Source organism: Mytilus californianus, unplaced genomic scaffold (genome assembly GCF_021869535.1).
Source record: "Mytilus californianus isolate M0D057914Y unplaced genomic scaffold, xbMytCali1.0.p SCAF_10, whole genome shotgun sequence".
NCBI classification, from domain to species: domain Eukaryota; kingdom Metazoa; phylum Mollusca; class Bivalvia; order Mytilida; family Mytilidae; genus Mytilus; species Mytilus californianus.
The window spans coordinates 5020687-5040693 of record NW_026262582.1 but is presented as its reverse complement, the minus strand read 5'-3'; the positions used below and the strand labels follow the sequence as shown (position 1 = coordinate 5040693).

The following is a 20007-nucleotide window of genomic DNA, read 5'->3' as shown; positions in this document are numbered from 1 at the left end:
TTGCTGGCGCCAAACCCTCCCCTAACAAAGAACAGTGGTGTAACAGTAAAACATAAGAACAAACTATAAAAATCAGTTGAAAAGGGCTTAACTCATCAGAACGATACAAAGCAGAATACATCTAACGAAAACACAGAACAGATGCGGCTGCGTATCTATACATCCCATGACAAAAAAGACACTAAGTAAATATCTGAGAGTACTCGCAGTTACTGACAGCTAGTTCAAATCCAATAACATCTAATAAAATATAATGTATCTAAGACTATAATACCAATCACTACACATCAAACATCTACTGGATTTAGTGTAAAAACGTCATTAACAGTCAGAGAAAACCACGACCTTATGCAAAACCAAAATATAGGTATCGACAGATTGAAGGCGAGAGAAAAAAATTTAAAACTTCTCCGCTGACTTTACGGGATGAAAAAATTCATAGGCGACTGCGGGTCTCCACACACGTTCTGTTTCTAGCTGATTCGCTAGGTATGCAATCGTTCGGGTTTCTAGATATCAATGGAGAGGATAACTGTTATTGGCATAGAACATCTACGAATGATATTAACGGATTATGTCTATTCCCTATCGCAACTTTATTTTGCTGAGTCTGGATTTACAAGTTGGTTGATAAATACATACAAGAGATGCTTACCCCGTCAATGCACCCGAGCTGGATTTATTTTTAATTTTACTAGTTTCCCACTTTTCCCCCGTTTATGTATTAAAAATAATTTACGACTTATGAAAGTAGGCTACCGTAGCTTCATATATAGCATACCCCTTGGGACAATGAACAAGAGCATCCAGGGTTTAAAGGTGTAATGCCTTAATTTTTACGTTTAATGTCACCCCTTTGTAATTAAATATCATAGATTAACGCAACAGTCTGTTTTTCGTTTTCTATCCATATATTGATTGCTTATAATGAAAGCTCGAAAGCAGCAATCTATTGTTGTGTGTATTTTTTTCTATCCAAATACTGCTTGGTCACAATGTAAGTCTTAACCCAACAGTCTGTTTTTCGTTTTTTATCCATATATTGATTGCTTATAATGAAAGCTCGAAAGCAGCAATCTATTGTTGTGTGTATTTTTTTCTATCCAAATACTGCTTGGTCACAATGTAAGTCTTAACCCAAAAGTCTGTTTTTCGTTTTCTATCCATATATTGATTGCTTATAATGAAAGCTCGAAAGCAGCAATCTATTGTTGTGTGTATTTTTTTCTATCCAAATACTGCTTGGTCACAATGTAAGTCTTAACCCAACAGTCTGTTTTCCGTTTTCTATCCATATATTGATTGCTTATAATGAAAGCTCGAAAGCAGCAATCTATTGTTGTGTGTATTTTTTTCTATCCAAATACTGCTTGATCACAATGTAAGTCTTAACCCAACAGTCTGTTTTTATTTTTCTTTCCATATGTTGCTTGGTTATAATATATATAAGCTTTAACGCAACAGTCTGTTTTATGTTTTCTTTCCACATGTTTCTTGCTTATAATTAAAGCTCGAAAGCAACAAAATATTGTTGTGTGTATTTTTTGTTTCCATATATTGCATGGTTATAATGTAAGCTTAAATGCAACAGTCAGTCTTTATTTTCTTCCCATTGTTGCTTGGTTACAATGTAAGCTTTAACTGAACAGTCTGTTTTTAAGTTTGCTTTCCATATGTTGCTTGGTTGTAATGTAAGCTTTAACGCAATAATTTAACTCCATTGAATCTGTATTCATGTGACCTTCAATTTAACCCCTTAGCTGCAGAAGGGTTCAGCATGTACTAGGCGTGTTCAGCTATTGAAAGAAAAACAATGTCAATATTGAAAGTGAAACAAGGGTGGAATCATTTAGTTGACTGATTCGACTCACAAAAACTGATTCTTATGTAGGTAAATACGATGATTTACATATTTTTGTAAACTAAAATATGAAATTAAAAAGACTTAGAAAAATCCAATTGCACGTGCTCGCCATACATTTATACTTATATTATTTTCATATCGGGTTATATGACCACCGACAGTCCTGACTAAAATACACACGAAATGCAGATACATATTATCGAGTCCATGCATTGCTAATTGTTTATTTTAGACTTTTTTAATTTGGATATACGTTTTAGTATGTTTTTAATCAAATATGAGAATTTTAGTCAAATCGCTGAACATGAATTTGGCAGGTAATGCCCCTTTAACACAACAATCTGTGTTTCATTTTTTTTTCTTTGCAAATATTGCTTGGTTATAAAGCAGTTTTTCTCTCCATATATAGCTTGGTTATAAAGCAGTTTTTCTCTCCATATATAGCTTGGTTATAAAGCAGTTTTTCTCTCCATATATAGCTTGGTTATAAAGCAGTTTTTCTCTCCATATATAGCTTGGTTATAATGCAAGTTTTAACGATACAATCAGTTCAGGAAACGCTCTGCAACTGTAATAGAAACTAATTTCCTTAGAATTGATTAATTCATTGGTCCTGTGAGAAAACATGCTAATACGTCCAATAATGATAATTATTAGTTTTAAACTATGATTAGAGTAATTCCTTTGTACGATACAATATGATATTGATCCCTATTCGATGCTTAACATCTCTGCTTTTATGAATCAACAGTTTATTATTCACAAATAAATAAATAAAAAAATAGAAATTTTATGTCGTTGAACCCTTTTTTTTTTTTAGACAAAAGCAATAGAAACATACTTTATCAGAATCGAATTTAGGCTAGAAAGAAGACATTGTTCGAGAGGATGTAATTTGTTTATTCGAGTACTCTAGGGATTTAAATAATACAACCCTGTCATAAGAGACGTATTCAGGTTGTCAATTATGATAGATTACTGGATAAAATCCTAACGAGAAATATCATGTTTAATGCTGTTTGAAATGTTTGCTGTATTCATCGGCTACTTAGACTATGCACAAAGGAATTTAATTTAGTTCCCGGTATATCTGTTTTCCTTCCATTAAACTTTCAACAACTGACACATTTTTTTGTTATCAAAGACCTTTTTTCGTACATATACTTATATGTGAATTATTAGTTCACAGTTTGCTGGTGACCTAATACGATATATACAGGGTCAGTAAATTCCATATGGGGCGAGAGCGAGTAATGCTCGAGCCCCATATGTAATTTACTGACCTCGTATATATCGTATTAGGTCACTAGAACACTGTGTAACGATCTTATCTTACTGACTATCTTAATATGGAGAATTTAGATGAAGTTGTAAATAGATAGATATTTTTCAGTTGTTGTAGTGTCAATTTGTTCATCTAAGCAATATGTGTTGTCCGGTAAACTATGACAGTGATCAAGGTTTCAATATTAAGAACCTACTTGCACTGACGTATACATGAACAAATTCTAACAATAACAAGTTAATATCATAGAACTATACTAACTGCGTATGTCAAATAAACCACGCCCAATGACCGTGTATTATAAATATACCACGCCCACTGACCTAATATAAAATATACACGGTTTCCACGTGTTTGCATTTAACCAATGATATTCCTGGAAGTGTATAGGAGGTATGATAAATATATATGCTTATGTATAAAACAAATTTGGCTCTTCAAAACCAACAGAGTTTAAATAGAACAGCATCAAAACCAACAGGGTTTAAACAGAACAACATCAAAACCAACAGGGTTTAAACAGAACAAAATCAAAACCAACAGGGTTTAAACAGAACAACATCAAAACCAACAGGGTTTAAACAGAACAGCATCAAAACCAACAGGGTTTACACATAACGCATCAAAACCAACAGGGTTTAAACAGAACGCATCAAAACCAACAGGGTTTACACAGAACAGCATCAAAACAAACAGGGTTAAACCAGAACAGCTAAAACAACAACAGGCTTTACACAGAGCATCATGAAAGCCAACAGGGTTTACCTAGAGAAGCACCAAAACCAACAGGCTTTATACAGAACAACATCAAAACCAACAAGGTTTACACAGAACAACACCAAAACTAACATGGTTTAAACAGAACAGCATAAACAACAACATGCTCTAAACAGAACAACATCAAAACCAACAAGGTTTACACAGAACAACACCAAAACCAACATGGTTTAAACAGAACAGCATAACCCAATAGGGTTTGAACAAACAAACAAAAATCAAAACCAACAAGGTTTACACAGAACAGCATGAGAACCAACAGGTATTAAACAAAACTATATAAAAACAAACAGGGTTAAAAGAGACCTGCAACAAAATCAACAGGTTTAAACCTCTTCTACTTTGTAATTTATTAAGCCGTTTTGATTTTTTTTATTCGAGCGTTTGATGAGTTTACACAGAACAACAAAAATCGGTTGTCACCTATATTAAAAAACAGGTATGAACTACCATGTATTTAAAAAAGAGCTATATAGATAACCTAACAGAACATACAATTCAAATTGAGCCAGTGTAACAATAAACCCATTACCTCTCATAGTTACTTATCATATCCATTACAATCCAACGGCCTACTCAAATACATGCATAATAAAATTGAGAATGGAAACGGGAAATGTGTCAAAGAGACAACAACCCGACCAAAGAGCAGAAAACAGCCCAAGGCCACCAATGGGTCTTCATGTACCTTTCTGATTTCTAATCAATTCCATCTAAGGAATCATATTAAAAATAAAAGGCACAAAGCAAAACCTAGAAAAGAATTGATATACTTTGGATGATGTCTGTTTAGTGGTTGGATCAAGAGAGAAATGGATACATAGACGACTTTCGAATTCGTGCACATTCCCGTAAATTTCCTATGTCACAATGATTATGTTATTACGTCACAGTAAGAACCGATTGTTCGATGACGTGATTTATGCCGATTGACCTCGGGTTCATAAAAAACAACTCGGGATTGGTGTATGTACATAACGGTAATGTAGTATAATATATTTGAATGCTTTATCTGACTTCTCATTTCAGGAACCCTTAAATACAGAAATCTAAAAATGATATACCACTACAGTAAATTTTGTATCAGAGGTTAAGAGTTACATTTGATATTTGTTGTTTCATTATTTCCTTAGGTAAACATATTATCGTGGGTTTTTGAACATTATGTTCTCGCAGAAACATAATTAAGAAATCTAATACTTTGTTGAGCTCTTAAATTCCCGATTCACCTTTATCAACTTAATCTACGAAAATTACATTAAAATGAATCCACATATTATCGAAAATGTGGATCAAAAATTGACAGGAACGAAGGTCGGTTGAAGATTCTGTGCTCCGAATTTTTAGTCCTTAGTGCTCTTGAACATCGTACATTATTTTGGCCTTTTCAACTTTTTTTTATTTGAGCGTCACAGATGAGTCTTTTGTAGACAAAACACGCGTCTGGCGTACAACGTTTTAATCCTGGTATCTATGTTGAGTTTATTATCAATAGTATAGAAAACAAACTTCAAGACAGGTGTGGTCTTCATATAGACCCCATTTCTTACATTGCATAACAGACAAACAACAATTTATATCCTATTTTTAGGTAAATGCGCCGTATGTTTCATTTTCGTATATCAGTATTGAATAGTAAACTTTAACTTAACTGTGCGTTTGCCATGGAATCTTTCCAAAAAACAAATATAAAAAATTGCTCTTTGGAAATTCAAAACGCAATGCCTGTCAAATTTATCATTAATACAGAGAAATCTTCCTTTATAAATCAAAAAAAGAAAATTGTTCTTGAAATGATTTAGTGTCACTGCAAAAATCAAACAGAGAATATTCGATTAAACAGCATCATTTGAGTTCTGATTTATAGAAATTGTCTCAAAATTATTTTTCAACTTCGTTACAAAATTATGCAATTGTTTTCTTGACGGAATAATTCAATTTATCACAGTATTACTAAGTAATGTGTTTTAGTGATACTTTCTGCACCAGCAACACATTCATTATAACGCTTTTACCTCAACCATACTTACACAATATGAGGATTGCATATGTCTTTCGTTTATAGAATTTTAGATATTACCAAAAAATAAGAAAAGAAAAAAACAATTTAAATTTTTTTTATTAAAGATATCACGTTTTGATACCCGTACACCCACACCCAAAGTGCGTATATTACGGACCATTTATAAGATAATACATTTGTATTTGGACACGACTGCATATACAGCTTTACATTAGTTATTTCTTGGTCTTAATAATTTTAGGTAAGAAATTGTGCCAAATTAAAACTACATGAGTAGACTTGTCCAGTACAAACATAGTGCATTTAAGCAAATGTCCTTATATTACACATGAAGAAACACGGACGGGACATAGAAACATTTTCTTAGATAAGATTTACAATATGTTTTACTGTCATTCGAAGCTGGCACTTATAATCAATACGTAGATTTGTTAGCCCTGAAATCAATTTACTAACTGTTTATGTTGCAATACTGTAAATGAAAGGTTTATTTATATTCAGGAAACAAATCATCGTATAGTTATGTAATATCAGATATAAGGGTATTGTCCTTTGTTAAGTTGATGCATTATGGATAATAGGAAGCCAGATTTTTATTCAAGAAACGAAGCGGTCCGTATCATTTGGGGTTTAATAATAAACCCAATAATAAATTTTTCAAATAGTGTCGGTTAAAATGGAACTACTTTTTAATCCAGGGATAACTTTGTTGATGTTATCTTGACTAACAACTGTAATGGCTTCTTCGTCATGCTTATTGACGTTTAAGGGCATCCGATACAGTTTCAAGGGAGTTAACTCTTGGCGCGACGTTCAACATTCATATTCCCAAAAATGTCTTTATTGATACTGTACAGATACTTTATTTGACTAAATCGATTACCATTTTTTCTGGAATAAAAATGTAGCTTCCTGCTTTTTTACTCAGATACCCTTTTCATACAGATGAGTAATATAACTGTCTCAAAGATGTTTACAGACAATTTGTTTTCTTTTATTTACTTTTTTTAAGTATTCAAATTGACTCTGAACCGTTTTAAATGAAATTTACTTTATTAATTAAGTCCACAGTTTGGAGTTTAGAGGTGACCTCAAACGGTAAATGGGGTTCAGAAATTAGTTCACCTTTTTTTGCATCTCCTTCCTAGCTGTAAGAATCGTGCTGATGGATCGTCCATTATTATTTGCAGGATGCATGAATTTACAGCATTGTCCTTTCGGACAGAGGCCTCGAATAGTGGGGATGCCATACTTTTTGTACTTTTGAGAACCCAATACAACAATTAAACGGAATTCATACTGGGCCCTCTGCAATGCAAAAAGTACTGACTTTTTTTGTTCTGCTTTCCTTTTAATAGCAAATCTATTGTATCGCCCATCGTCCTTATCTACCTGCTTTGCAGTTAAAACAAAATTTAGTATTTGTTTACTTCAACTGAATATGCTTGAGATACTAGTCAATGGACACTTAACAAACAACAATAGAGCAATCATTTAAGGTGGTACCCAACACCTTGACTAATATTAATTTGGCTCGTTTAATTTTCCTAAAATTTTGACAAAATGTTTACTTTGACCCTTTGACAAAAATATAAAAATTTCAAATAATTTGAACCAATCACTTTATCAGAAAAATTTCACTGGTTATATAGCAATTTGACAAACACTAATTTTGATCATTGAGAAGCTTAATATTTCCTTAACAATACAACGTGATTAAAACGTTTAGTTGATTTTTACAGAGTTATCTCCCTGTAGTGTAAGGTACTACCTTAAGTTTACAAATTCAATAACCTTGAATAGTTTACCTTTATACAATCTCATCAAAGATACCAGACTAATAATTTGATATGCCAGACGCATGTTTAGTCTACATAAGACTAATCAGTGGTACTCAATTAAATAAGGTGGATGGCCAAATCAATAAAGTTGAAGAGCACTGGAATGGATATATATATATAAATATTAGTATTGTTTTACTTGGGGACAAGGGAAGCGAAAAAATATTTTATTTTAAGTCTAACCTCTTACATGTGTATAAGACGTGTACACAATCTGAAGTATAATCATAATTTAGAAATTAACTCGCCAGTAATTTACCGATGTTCAAATCTTACAAAACGATGAGGAAAAGACAAATCAATGTAACAAACACAAACAGAAGCGAGACAGGGTGCGTATATATAATAAATGTCTTCTGATATGCATGCATCATCCGCACACGCATGTTACTCTGCAATTTATCTAGCATTGATTGTCTTTAAAACAGTTTGGGAATTTAAGAGGTTATTATTTTAATTAAAACTGACCGCCAATAAATGGCAATAATGCTGAAAGTCGCGTTAAACACCAATCAACCAATCAATCAATGATATAACGAACTTTTCATTTAAGAGATTATTGAGCTAAATAATTCTGATAAACCACGATCGTTCCGTCCGTTCGGTTTACTTTGGAATTCGATGCTGAGATGTCAGTAAGATACAAACCGATTTATGGTTGATTTATGTATGCGAAAAGATACAATAGCTGATTGGTGTTCTTTGAGAACCTATAATGTGATTTTTTTAAATTCTCCAATGGACATCAAGCAACGAGAAAGAAACAAAATTTGTGTAATAAGTCATGACTCTAAATCCTTGCTTGAAAGATCTTGAGTACGAACATTTTATATACATCATGTTAAATTCAGTTGCAAAATGAGTATGTAAAATTAAACCAGATAAAAAATGTTTATTTCTTCAGCGATTTCTCATTCTTATAGTAACTTCATCCAATATTTGTCACAGTTTGATAGTTATTTTCACCGCAACTATGGATACAATATTTCTTTACAAAAAAATTCTATCCTCTCCCTATGTTTGCTTTCTCAACAGTTTGTGTCTAATAGGTCACAACTAAATAAAGGCAACAGTAGTATACCGCTGTTCAATAGTCATAAATCGATTAAGCGAAAACAAGTCCGGGTCACAAACCAAAACCGAGGGAAACAAATCAACTATAAGAGGAAAACAACGTAACAACAGAAACACTGAACTGCAACAAAAACAGACGCCAACATACATAGAAACGGACTATTTGATAACAACTGCCATATTCCTGACTTGGTATAGGACATTTTAAGGAAAAATGGTGGGTTGAACCTGGTTTTATGGCTAGCCAAACCTCCCGCTTATATGGCAATGTTACAAATACCGATAAAATGACAACATTACATGACAGGAACTAACCTACACACAAATGCATTTGCTCTTCTATAAAAACGCAGGATACATAACATGTAGATAATTTACACATTTAAATCACGTCATTTGAATTTGAAACCAAATAAAGGAATCCGAAAGTACCAACCGTAGAAGATAGACTGATTGCTTTTTGCTTCACGTCCAGTTGCAATAGCATCAACATTACCTATTGCATTGCACCAGATGCGCAGTTCGACAATTAATTTCTCATTTCAATGCTCGAGACCAAAATATTTGAAAGTTCAAAACCTACTGCAATCGTTGAAGAGATGATAAAAACCATAACGGACAAAAAGAGAAGCTAAACCCGGCAGAGCTACGCATGCGGGAGATACATTTCTTAATCTTAAATTATTACGAAATTTTATAACAGCAATTCTAAAAAGAACAAAATCCTTCTTTTATGTCAGTACCTACTGGGCTCGTTATACCTTCGGGGGAATATCAGTCCACCAGCAGAGGTATCGACCCAGTTATAGTAATTAACGGTACTAATTTTATAGCACCAGATGCGCATTTCGACAAAAAACGTTTCTTCAGTGAATTATGTAATGCATATTCAGGACGAGCTGAAGAACAACAAGTCATCCAGAAATTGAAGGTCTTGACATAAAAATTTGGAAACCGTTAATACGCAGTAAAATAACACTGCAAGTCAGAACATCTGAACTTCAACTTCGTAATTTATTTGGCCTTTTAATTATTTTCATTCGGGCGTCACTCATGAGTCTTTTATAGACGAAACGTGCGTGTGGCGTACACAATTTTAATCCTGGTATCTATGATGAATTTATCTGAACTATCGTAAGTGAAGATCACATTCAAATTAATGTCTACAAAAAATTGATATAAAAATAATACATACATTAACCAACCCTTCTCCTTTTCAAGAATGTTTTTTTTGTACTGTTTCGCAACATGTGTTGTTTTTACAACAACCATAGTGACATGGATGATGTAGGGTTTACAAGTAGGGGTGCCGGAGTATTTTTTTGTTAGTAAGTTTGTAAAATCAAACCGTATTCAAAGTGGGGATGTCAGTGCAAATGTAGTAAATTTGTAAACTCAAACGGTATTCAAAGTGGGGATGTCGGAGTAATTGTAGTAAGTTTGTAAAATCAACCCGTACCTTAAATATTCAAGTTACTAACCGTAGTCTTCGAGGTTTAAATACAAAACAGTCGTGTCATCAAGAATGTATTATGGTGTAATACTACATTGATCTACTAGTTTTGCACTGAGTCGTAAAAAAGTTTCTTTGATAAATGTCATTCATTTGGTATTTAAGCTGATATTTTTTTGAAAAAGTTGCAACAATTAATAAAAAGAATGTGTTTTACATCTTTAATATTGTAAATGTGCAATACGTACATATAATGTATTAATACGAGTCCTGGCTACGGTTACACTTATTACATGTACGAGTCCTGGCTATGGTTACAATTATTTCGAGTCCTGGCTATGGTTACAATTAAAACGATTCCTGGCTATGGTTACAATGCATACATTTTGCTTGTTGGCCACTTTTTATGTAGGTTTTGGGTATTATGAAGTAAGATATTATATGAGATGGACTAAATTTAGAAACAGATTGTATATTAAATGTGTCTAATTCATTTGAATGATCCATGTACATTGATCTTATAATTATAATCATCAACTATTTTTGAAGGGTGGATCGAGCTGGATGCTAAATAAAAAAACATTTTCCTCGCAAATTCGAAAATTAAAAACAAAATAAAAAATTATTGGAATAGAATTACTTTTTCTGTATATGTATAATGGGATAGGTAAAGCAGTTTGATAATGTTAACACTTTTCCCTTCCAAGGAATACAAAAATTTTTCTTTTCGTCATATGTTGCGATCGCTCCATTCATTTTTTTAATCACGTGCCATACTGCTCGTTGGTGCCTAATCCGTTTAACATAAAACTGAACTAAGAGAGATAACTCTATAGCATTTAAATATTGTTATGGTATAGTGATAGAACAGTTCAGTGGCATTGTACATGCATATTTCGTATCAATATCTACACTTGTGTATATTAATATGAAATATATTTGCTGGTAAATATTTTTGCGGCCCCACCTTTAATCAGAAAAAATATCACTGTTTGGCATTGCATCGCTATACTAACGATTTATTTGAAAATACTGGAAATTACCCCCGACTACATTTTCCTCGAACTCTGGATCCGCCCCGATTCATTACTAAAGAAGCTGGTATATTTACAAAGTAAAACATGTAAAATAACTCCTAATAAATCTTAAGCTTTATTATTGGGCAATAAGACATAATAAATTATACTGTTGTTGTTCAAAAATCTATGAAGAGTCGTTCATATGGATTAATCCTTAATCGCTTTGGTCGACAATATTAAAAAGCGACATCTGTCACATATGCAAAAGATACGATTGATAAAGTTTGTCTTGTATAAAATGATAGTCTATTGACAAAGACAAAAATCAGATTAAAGATGCTCTTTAATTGAATAGGTTACATTTATTAAGTACATATGCACAAGCCGTTGTATATGCAATTGATTAAAATATTAAATTGATGCATTTCAATACATAATAATTTCAACAGCGAGCATCTTTTACGATTGATATCATAAAGTTTGTCTTGTATAAATGATAGTCTATAGACAGAGACAACTACTAGTATTATTTAGATTAAAGATATGTAGAATTTGTTGTTGTTTAATTAAATCGGTGTATATCTGTTAATATAAAAATAAGAAGATGTGGTATAATTGTCAACGAGACAACTCTCCACAAGAGACAAAATGACACAGAAATTAACAACTACATGTATAGGTCATCGTTCGGCCTTCAACAATGAGTAAAAGCCATACCGCATATATAGTCAGCTATAAAAGGCCCCGAAATGACAAATGTAAACCAATTCAAACGAGAAAACTAACGGCCTAATTTATGTACAAAATAATGAAAGAAAACCAAATATGATACACAGAAACAAACGACAACCACTGAATTACAGGCTCCTGACTTGGGACAGGCACATACATACAGAATGTGGCGGGGTTAAACATGTAAGCGGGCGCCAATCGCTCCCCCTAACCTGGGACAGTGGTGTAACAGTACAACATAAGAACAAACTATACAAATCAGTTTAAAAAGGCTCGACTCATCGGATGGATACAAACAGAAATATTAAGTACATTTGTACAAGGAGTTTTTATGCAATGGATTAAACCTTAAAATTGATGCATTTTAATACATGATAATTTTAATGGCGAACATCGTAGAAGATTTTAATACATTGGACATAAAACTATTTGTTAGTATTTATTTTAAAAGTACATACAAGTAGTTTTATATCCAATATATTGAAATGTTCAAACATGTTCGCTGTTTAAATTCAAATTAATTTCAATAACTGATGTCTCTTTCAATAGATAAAAATACCTCAAAATAATACAGAAATAATGATAGATCACTGTGCTTGGCTGTTGGGAAAAGACTTAGAACACTGAAATATTTTGCGGCAAAAAGTTAAAATTTTAGGAATAAATAAATGTTAAACTGTTGCAGTATATGAACAATATATAAGAAACAACAAGAAATTTTAATGCTTTACCGGATGTTTATTTGAAGTGTTATTAAAGATTAAAATCATGGGGCAGATTCATGGATAAACTGTTACAAGTGTAGCCCAGGAAAAAGACAGAAAATTAAAACATATAACGGAAAAGTTAAAAACACGAGAAGCGAATATCCTTTCATTCAAATTGAATTTAACACTTCCGAATTTGATTAAAGAGGTTTTTTGGGTTACAACTTTCCATATAAGGAATATCGTCAGTTGTTGCTGACTTTTTATATCTGTCATAATATTAAAAATTGGGTCACCACAGTAAAGTCGTTGGTTGTTTCATCTCCGGAAACCCAACGTCGATTCCGTCGATTTGTCTCGAATTTGATTTTAGTTGTATACACCGATGAACTTTAAAAATTGTTATCATATGTCAAGGTGTTTGATACGCTAGTAGTTTGCGCTGAAAATGTTATCCTTTCCAGAATACTATTTGCACCAGTGTAACTACGGTATCATATGCATCAGCTATTACAATGTATTGATATTTCGATATAAAGATATTTGCATTTTTTTTTTTAAATCCCTTGACTTTGTCTTTGCTTATACATGTATTGGCCGCTTTTAAGACAGTTGCTACAATATAAATATATCTACTGTGCAAACTATAAAGTGTAAGCTCTTAGGGTGAAGTTTAGTCTAGACAGTTAAGATTTTTAAAAATGTACATGGTGGGTTGTTGTCTCCATAAAAATACTGCCTCACCAACTACTCATTTAGGTTTTAGTAGATTTATTTTAATTTCAACAGATTGAACAACAGAACGTCAACGTAAAAAAAGGGAACGAATATATATATATCATTTGTATCTATGACAACCTTTTCAGTAGTCCATGGTAAACTGCACAAAATACATTTCGTGATCAGCTGTCGTGGAACTTATACATATTGTCAAATCAAGAATATACAAACAATAGGTGTATTGAGAACACGAATTACATTTAACGAACTATGAAGTATAGTGCAATTTGTTGGTACATGGCATCTACGCCAAACCGTCTCACTGACATACATTGTTTATATATAATGATTGTTATATATAATCTTGATGTCATCTTTCATATATTTCGCTTGGTCCCAATTAAAGGGCGCTTCTTGGCATACACGCTCCATTTTTAAAGTGTTTGCATGTGTCTGAATTTTGTGACTGGCTTTGTCAACGTTGACGTTTATTATGTACCTGGATAAATAAATTGATCTAGTGATTTTTCAATTGGCAAAAAGATTATCTTACATATGGGAGAGGACAAAATAAAAGTGCATTACGACTTGGCAAAAAGATTATCTTACATATGGGAGAGGACTAGATCAATTTATTTATCCAGGCACATAAAAAACGCCAACGTTTTATGGACGTGACATAAACAATATATCGTCTCCGTGTTAAAGGAACGGATATATAACAACACAGCGTCACTGTCAATATGTTGCACATAAAAAAGTGTTAAGATTTACTTCAAACACGCATTTCTCCTTACGCATCAATGTCTATGTAAATATTACCTGCAACAGCTGAAGCTGTCGTGCAAGTTGTGCAGGCTAAGGAATCGACCGTTTGTCTTTTGTATATGGTAGCATGGTTGTTTTTTTTTTTCTCTCAGACATTTCTTTTCCCGACTTATTTAAAAGAAAAAAAAATCAATAACATACAAAACCAAGAAATGTTTTTTTGAAACTCAATGCCGTATTTTTTCTCTCCACGTTTTCAAGGGAAACAATCTATTATTTTTTATATTCCTTGTGAAACAAAATGTTTTTTTTTCTAAAAAATAAAAAAGGAAATAAAAAAAAAATTGCCCCACCGGCTCCAAACTCTACAGTCTACGAAAAGGTGAATGGTCGGCGTTTAAAACTCAAAATACTAGCTACTGAAATTATTAAGAACTCCAAACATTTCTCAAAACTTTATTCTTAATTGACTTGCTTCCAGTCAAAATATATATACTGTAAGGTAATTTTAAGTTAAATTCACTCGTATCAAGCTACCTATTTTTTAAGTCTATCTTTTAATATTGCATTCGCTTTTTCAATTTTAAGTCAGAAAATTAATAATATGCAGAAAACTACTAGTAACAATAAAAGATTTAGCAAGATGTCAAAGTTACATGTAGCAAAGAATTGTGAAAGGACTTAGGAGACGAAACAAAACAGAACCAAGAGCACGATATAGAGTGTGCTATTTTGAATATTGTTTGACTTATTTTATGTCGATGTGACCGGAAAAAAATATCAAATAGATAGACTTACCCAGTTCTCTAGTCCGTTCCACACCCTTCATGAAATTATTCCTTTTTTCATTCACATTCTAAGTCAAGTTCTGTGTATACACTTTATACATCCTTAACACACTTTTAAGTCAGACTAAGTTGTAAATCCCCAGCACGTGTTGTAGTAAACGCCATCTGTGGATACAAACATCAATGACTATATAAAAGATTTCTTTTTTTTTTCAATTTTCCGTCTTAAAGATATAATTCAATTAATATTTTTACGTGCATTATAAGTTTTTTTTTTTATATTTTTTGCGAAATGTATAATGGATATATATAGTTTCTTTCATTTCAATATCAAAACTCCAAAAGCTGTTATATATAATAACCTTGTAGATTGTTAATTCGAGATGAATAAATAAATAAATAAATAAATAAATAAATAAATAAATAAATAAAAAATAAATAAATAAATAAATGAATAAATAAATAAATAAATAAATAAATAAATAAATAAATAAATAAATAAATAAATAAACAAGCTTTATACAGTTTCATTTCATCTTCAACTTACAGAACTATATTGAAACACTGATAATTTTTAAAAACCGACAAGTTATATTCTTTAAGCTATTTAGTAGCAAGCACAATCCATGCGACTAATATCATCTGTAACTTTGTATAAAAGTAAAAAGGAAATCTAAGTATATATACCAACCACAAGTCCGTACAGTGAATAAATACTTAGCAATGCCAGATTTAGTTTCACATGTACACGTCTGTTGATTAGTTAATTGAACGAGGAGCTTTTTCTTAAATACGTTTACTGAAGTTTATAGACAACCAAAGATACCTATGAAAAGGGCAGTGCATCTTGTGCCAAAATTATATAAAACAGGTTTACTTGCATGCAATAAGAACAAGCGATTTATTAAAAATGATTTCTCTAATCATATTATAATTAGATATTACATATTGAGTCTCTGGAGGGAAAGGAGCAAGATTTCAATGTCTGTAAAATATGATTTTGAATTCAGATTAAAAATATATCTGGAAGTTCGTAGGAAAGGGAAAAAAACTTCAGACAGCAAGACGAATGTACAAAAATAACATGGAGCAGAAGCGAGACAACTCATACTCATATCATATTCTGTTACAAGAACTAATAAAAAATATTTTGCAATCGTTAAAAATTTAGTTTAGTTATTAATTTTTATCTAAATTCGTTTTCACAAGAGACTTTATTTTAAACCAACTATATTTGAAAACTTCATTACGATTGATGCTCAGTTTACTCACGGTACGCGATTTGCTCTACCAGTTTTTGATCGAGATACCGTATGTGTTGATTGAGAAACTGAAAAGATATCCATGAAGCTTCGGAATCAAAGACTTAGTTCCAGACCCTCTATACAATTGCAGGTTGCTGGAGATACGCCTTGTTGAAGGCTATCGCGTTACATAATTCAGTTTTGACGTTTATCTAATTTTTGATATGAGTAAGATAAATACCATAAAGATTTATAATTTGGGAATGGCGCCAAATTCATTTTATTGTTCAAAGTAGCTATATTGTATATTGTTTTTGATATGAACAATGATGCACCATTTGCGTACATGCTTCTAATACAGAATTCCTTGGCAAACTGAAGATCTAAAAAACTGGGTAGACCATGCTTCTAATACAGAATTCCTTGGCAAACTGAAGATCTACAAAAACTGGGTAGACCATGCTTCTAATACAGAATTCCTTGGCAAACTGAAAATCTAAAACACTGGGTAGACCATACTTCTAATACAGAATTCCTTGGCAAACTGAAGATCTAAGAAAAACTGGGTAGACGATCAAATATGCCATGTCTATCGTCATACACATACATATGAATAAAAGGAGATGTGGAATATACGCCAATGATACAGCAACCGAACAATGCAAAAAACAAAAAGACAACTAAATATAAAAATAAGAAGATGTGGTATGATTTTCAATGAGACAACTCTCTACCAGAGACCAAATGACATAGAAGTTAACAACCATAGGTCGCCGTACGGCCTTCAACAATGAGCAAAACTCATACCGCATAGTCAGCTATAAAAGGCCCGAAATGACAAATGTAAATGTTTATTTTGATCAATTGAAGTTGTCCCGCCATCTGTTTATATCCATTTGAATGTCATGACATACTAGACTCACATAGAGAAATTTGATTTCGAAGTGATGTGGAGTTTCAAATTATGAATATTTAGAAATGGCAGTTTTTGAACAGATAAAGATATCATTTTACACAGGGCAAATTTGGTCCCTTTGATAACAAAAATGTATGTGTTCTTTTCTCGCTCAACTTGTTTTAATGTTGTAACAGCTGATTAGCAGCAAAAATCTTATGAGTCAACTCACCAAAAGTTTCAATACATTCTATTAGAAATACATATGGACGATGCAGTTTTCTCTTGTCCTGATAACTATATATATAAAGCTTTATAAAAATTCTTTGCCGCCTCCGGGTGCAGGATTTTTCGCTGTGTTGAAGACCCATTGGTGGCCTTGGGGTGTTTTCTGCTCTTTGGTCGGGTTGTTGTCTCTTTGACACAGTCCCCGTTTCCATTCTCAATTTTATTTGATATATTTGACCTATTCTATAGTTAGTAGGAGTTGTTAAATTTCATACTCAATAACTAATTGTGTCTAATAAGTTGGACGGGCCAGGATATTTGACTCTACAGCAACTTCTTATATAGTTTTCCATTGACGTAACTTGATTGGGGTAATTTCTCTTGATTTTGAGTTACTAAAAAATATGAGGGTCTGGATGGGGGTCCTTCATTTCTATATTCTTTAATTTTTTTAGGCCATTTTCTTTATACTTTTTTATAAAAATAAATGATAAACTTTTACAAGACCGTAATGATGAATTATAAAAGGCTTAAAAAAGTGCAAATTGTTCAGAAAAAAATAGAGCCTTTACTAACGTGTAACTGTCATTTTTAATTGATGGCATTTGTTTGATAAATGGAGGATGTTTTGCACATTGCCCTTTGAAATGGGGGCAAAGTAAGGAACTCATAAATCAACGTAAGTCAATGGATAACTTTCAATACATAATTTGACTAGTAGAACTTAAAAAATAACCATATGAAAATGCCTCAAATAATCTTTTAAAAGTTCTTTATTCAATATTTGCAAAATTGAAGCTTTGTGTAGCTCCCTTCATATAGTGTCTAAAAAGAAGGCGATAAAGGCTTAGAATAGTATAACAATTATAATATCTTAGCAAACTTTATTGTTACTTAATAGTTTTCCCTTTACTTATTTCATAATGGTACTAACATGAAACACTGTACCGATATTCAGACAGAAAATTATGCTTTGCATTCAAAGCACAAATCTTTTTGGTAGATTTTAGCATCACTTCAGTGGTTGTAAAATCCTTTAGAAACAAAAACTGCAGAAATAGACTTGAACGTTCACGTCCTTTATGTTCTTACAATAAATGGATTGTTACAATCAATTTATACAAGGGTGCAGATTTCCGTTCATTTTTTATACCTCGAAATAAATTCCGATGAAATCTTCAAAAGGGAGGAAAATTAGTCAGAAATAGTTGCATACATAAAAACTAATTAGTAGGGATATCAGAAGATTGTAAAATTCGAATCACCCACTGGATAGAAAAATGAAAGTGTTCGAAGTAGGTTCCACAAAATGAATGCCTTAACATATTCTTGAAACTGATCTAAGACTTAGAAAGTAAATAAAAAGTAACTTTGATCACAATTTCCGGTCAAAGAACGCTTTGATTTTTACTTCAGTAACCTTTTAATGTTACAGGTATTTCCTCGGACAAATAAATGTAAGAGACTTTTATTACATTTTGCTTGCAAAGACCTCTTTGATACTATGACAGTGACCCTTAAAGAATGTACTTAACTACATATAATTATGTTTTAATGAAAACCAACATAGCGAGCGATAACTAAACCGTCGCACAAAAAGTGGGCTCAATATAACTAACATATATATGTAGAAAAATACAAATTATTGAAAACTCTCGATGTATTACCCTAGTGATGTGCAAGTTTAACTTATTAAGACCGAAGAAACATACACGAAAGCGTCTATCAAATACCTACATTGTAACCCGAATAATTCGGTCTTTATTCTTCTGCTCTACGATGGTTACTATATAGGAGAGACCAATAACGGGGAGGTATTGAATTATTGAGGCTTAAGGTAGCATGGTAGTATTTGCATTCCAGAATTTAGGTTGCTCTTTTGTGTACCCTACTTAAGTCAATGTATCTGAACAGTGTGGTTGGACAAAATATACAGTATCAACTGAACATACTTTCCCAAACTGAGGGATGAATCAGGTGTAGGAAAATATGAAATAATTTTACATACAGATGAAAATGAATTTTTGAGAATTTTTTTAAATTTTGTATTCACTGCACGATAAAAGACCTAAAAGTTCTAGTGGCCTTAGGTTCTTAAAGATAGCAAAAAAAGTAAACGGTCATGATACATATTAAAATTCATTTCTGAATAGTAAAATGAAAGTACTTCAGTTAACTGTGAATGTAGAAATTTTGGCAGTGTTAGAAAGTGGTGAAAATTCTAAATAGGCTATCATTATCCCTTATGGGCCAGGAAATACTACCGTGCCACCTAAAATACCCTTCTGATGTCATTATATGGAGACGGTAACTTTAAATGTTTTACGTACCGTATCTCTATACTCATCCTGTCTACTGGCTTCCTCCTTACTTTAAACCATTTGAAAGTGGGTTTTTTATCAGACATGTAATATATTTCAGTAACAGCAAATAAAGGACGTCCCGCTAACACAACATTTAAAACCGAGTTCGGGCAACAATTAAATTTACACTCGGAATTGGAGGGTGGGAAGCAAATAAAAAAATGTGTCAGAATCGTTCTACTAATACATACCAATAAAACTTATCTAAAAAAGATAAACTCTAAAC

The 20007-nt window shown here is 32.2% G+C and overlaps 1 protein-coding gene across 7 annotated transcripts in view; it reads right to left on the bottom strand.

Annotated features, from left to right (window-relative positions):
• LOC127717498 (innexin unc-9-like) overlaps nt 1–20007 on the bottom strand; it is a 144046-nt gene that overhangs the window by 73238 nt on the left and 50801 nt on the right. For 5 of the 7 annotated variants that reach the window (XM_052223175.1, XM_052223176.1, XM_052223177.1 and 2 more), the window contains one exon: nt 15062–15216. The gene's annotated coding sequence lies outside the window, so the exon portion shown is untranslated. Of the gene's footprint in view, nt 1–15061; nt 15217–15598; nt 15689–15742; nt 15863–20007 lie in introns of those variants that run through there. The other 2 variants (XM_052223181.1, XM_052223178.1) reach the window with 2 other exon arrangements.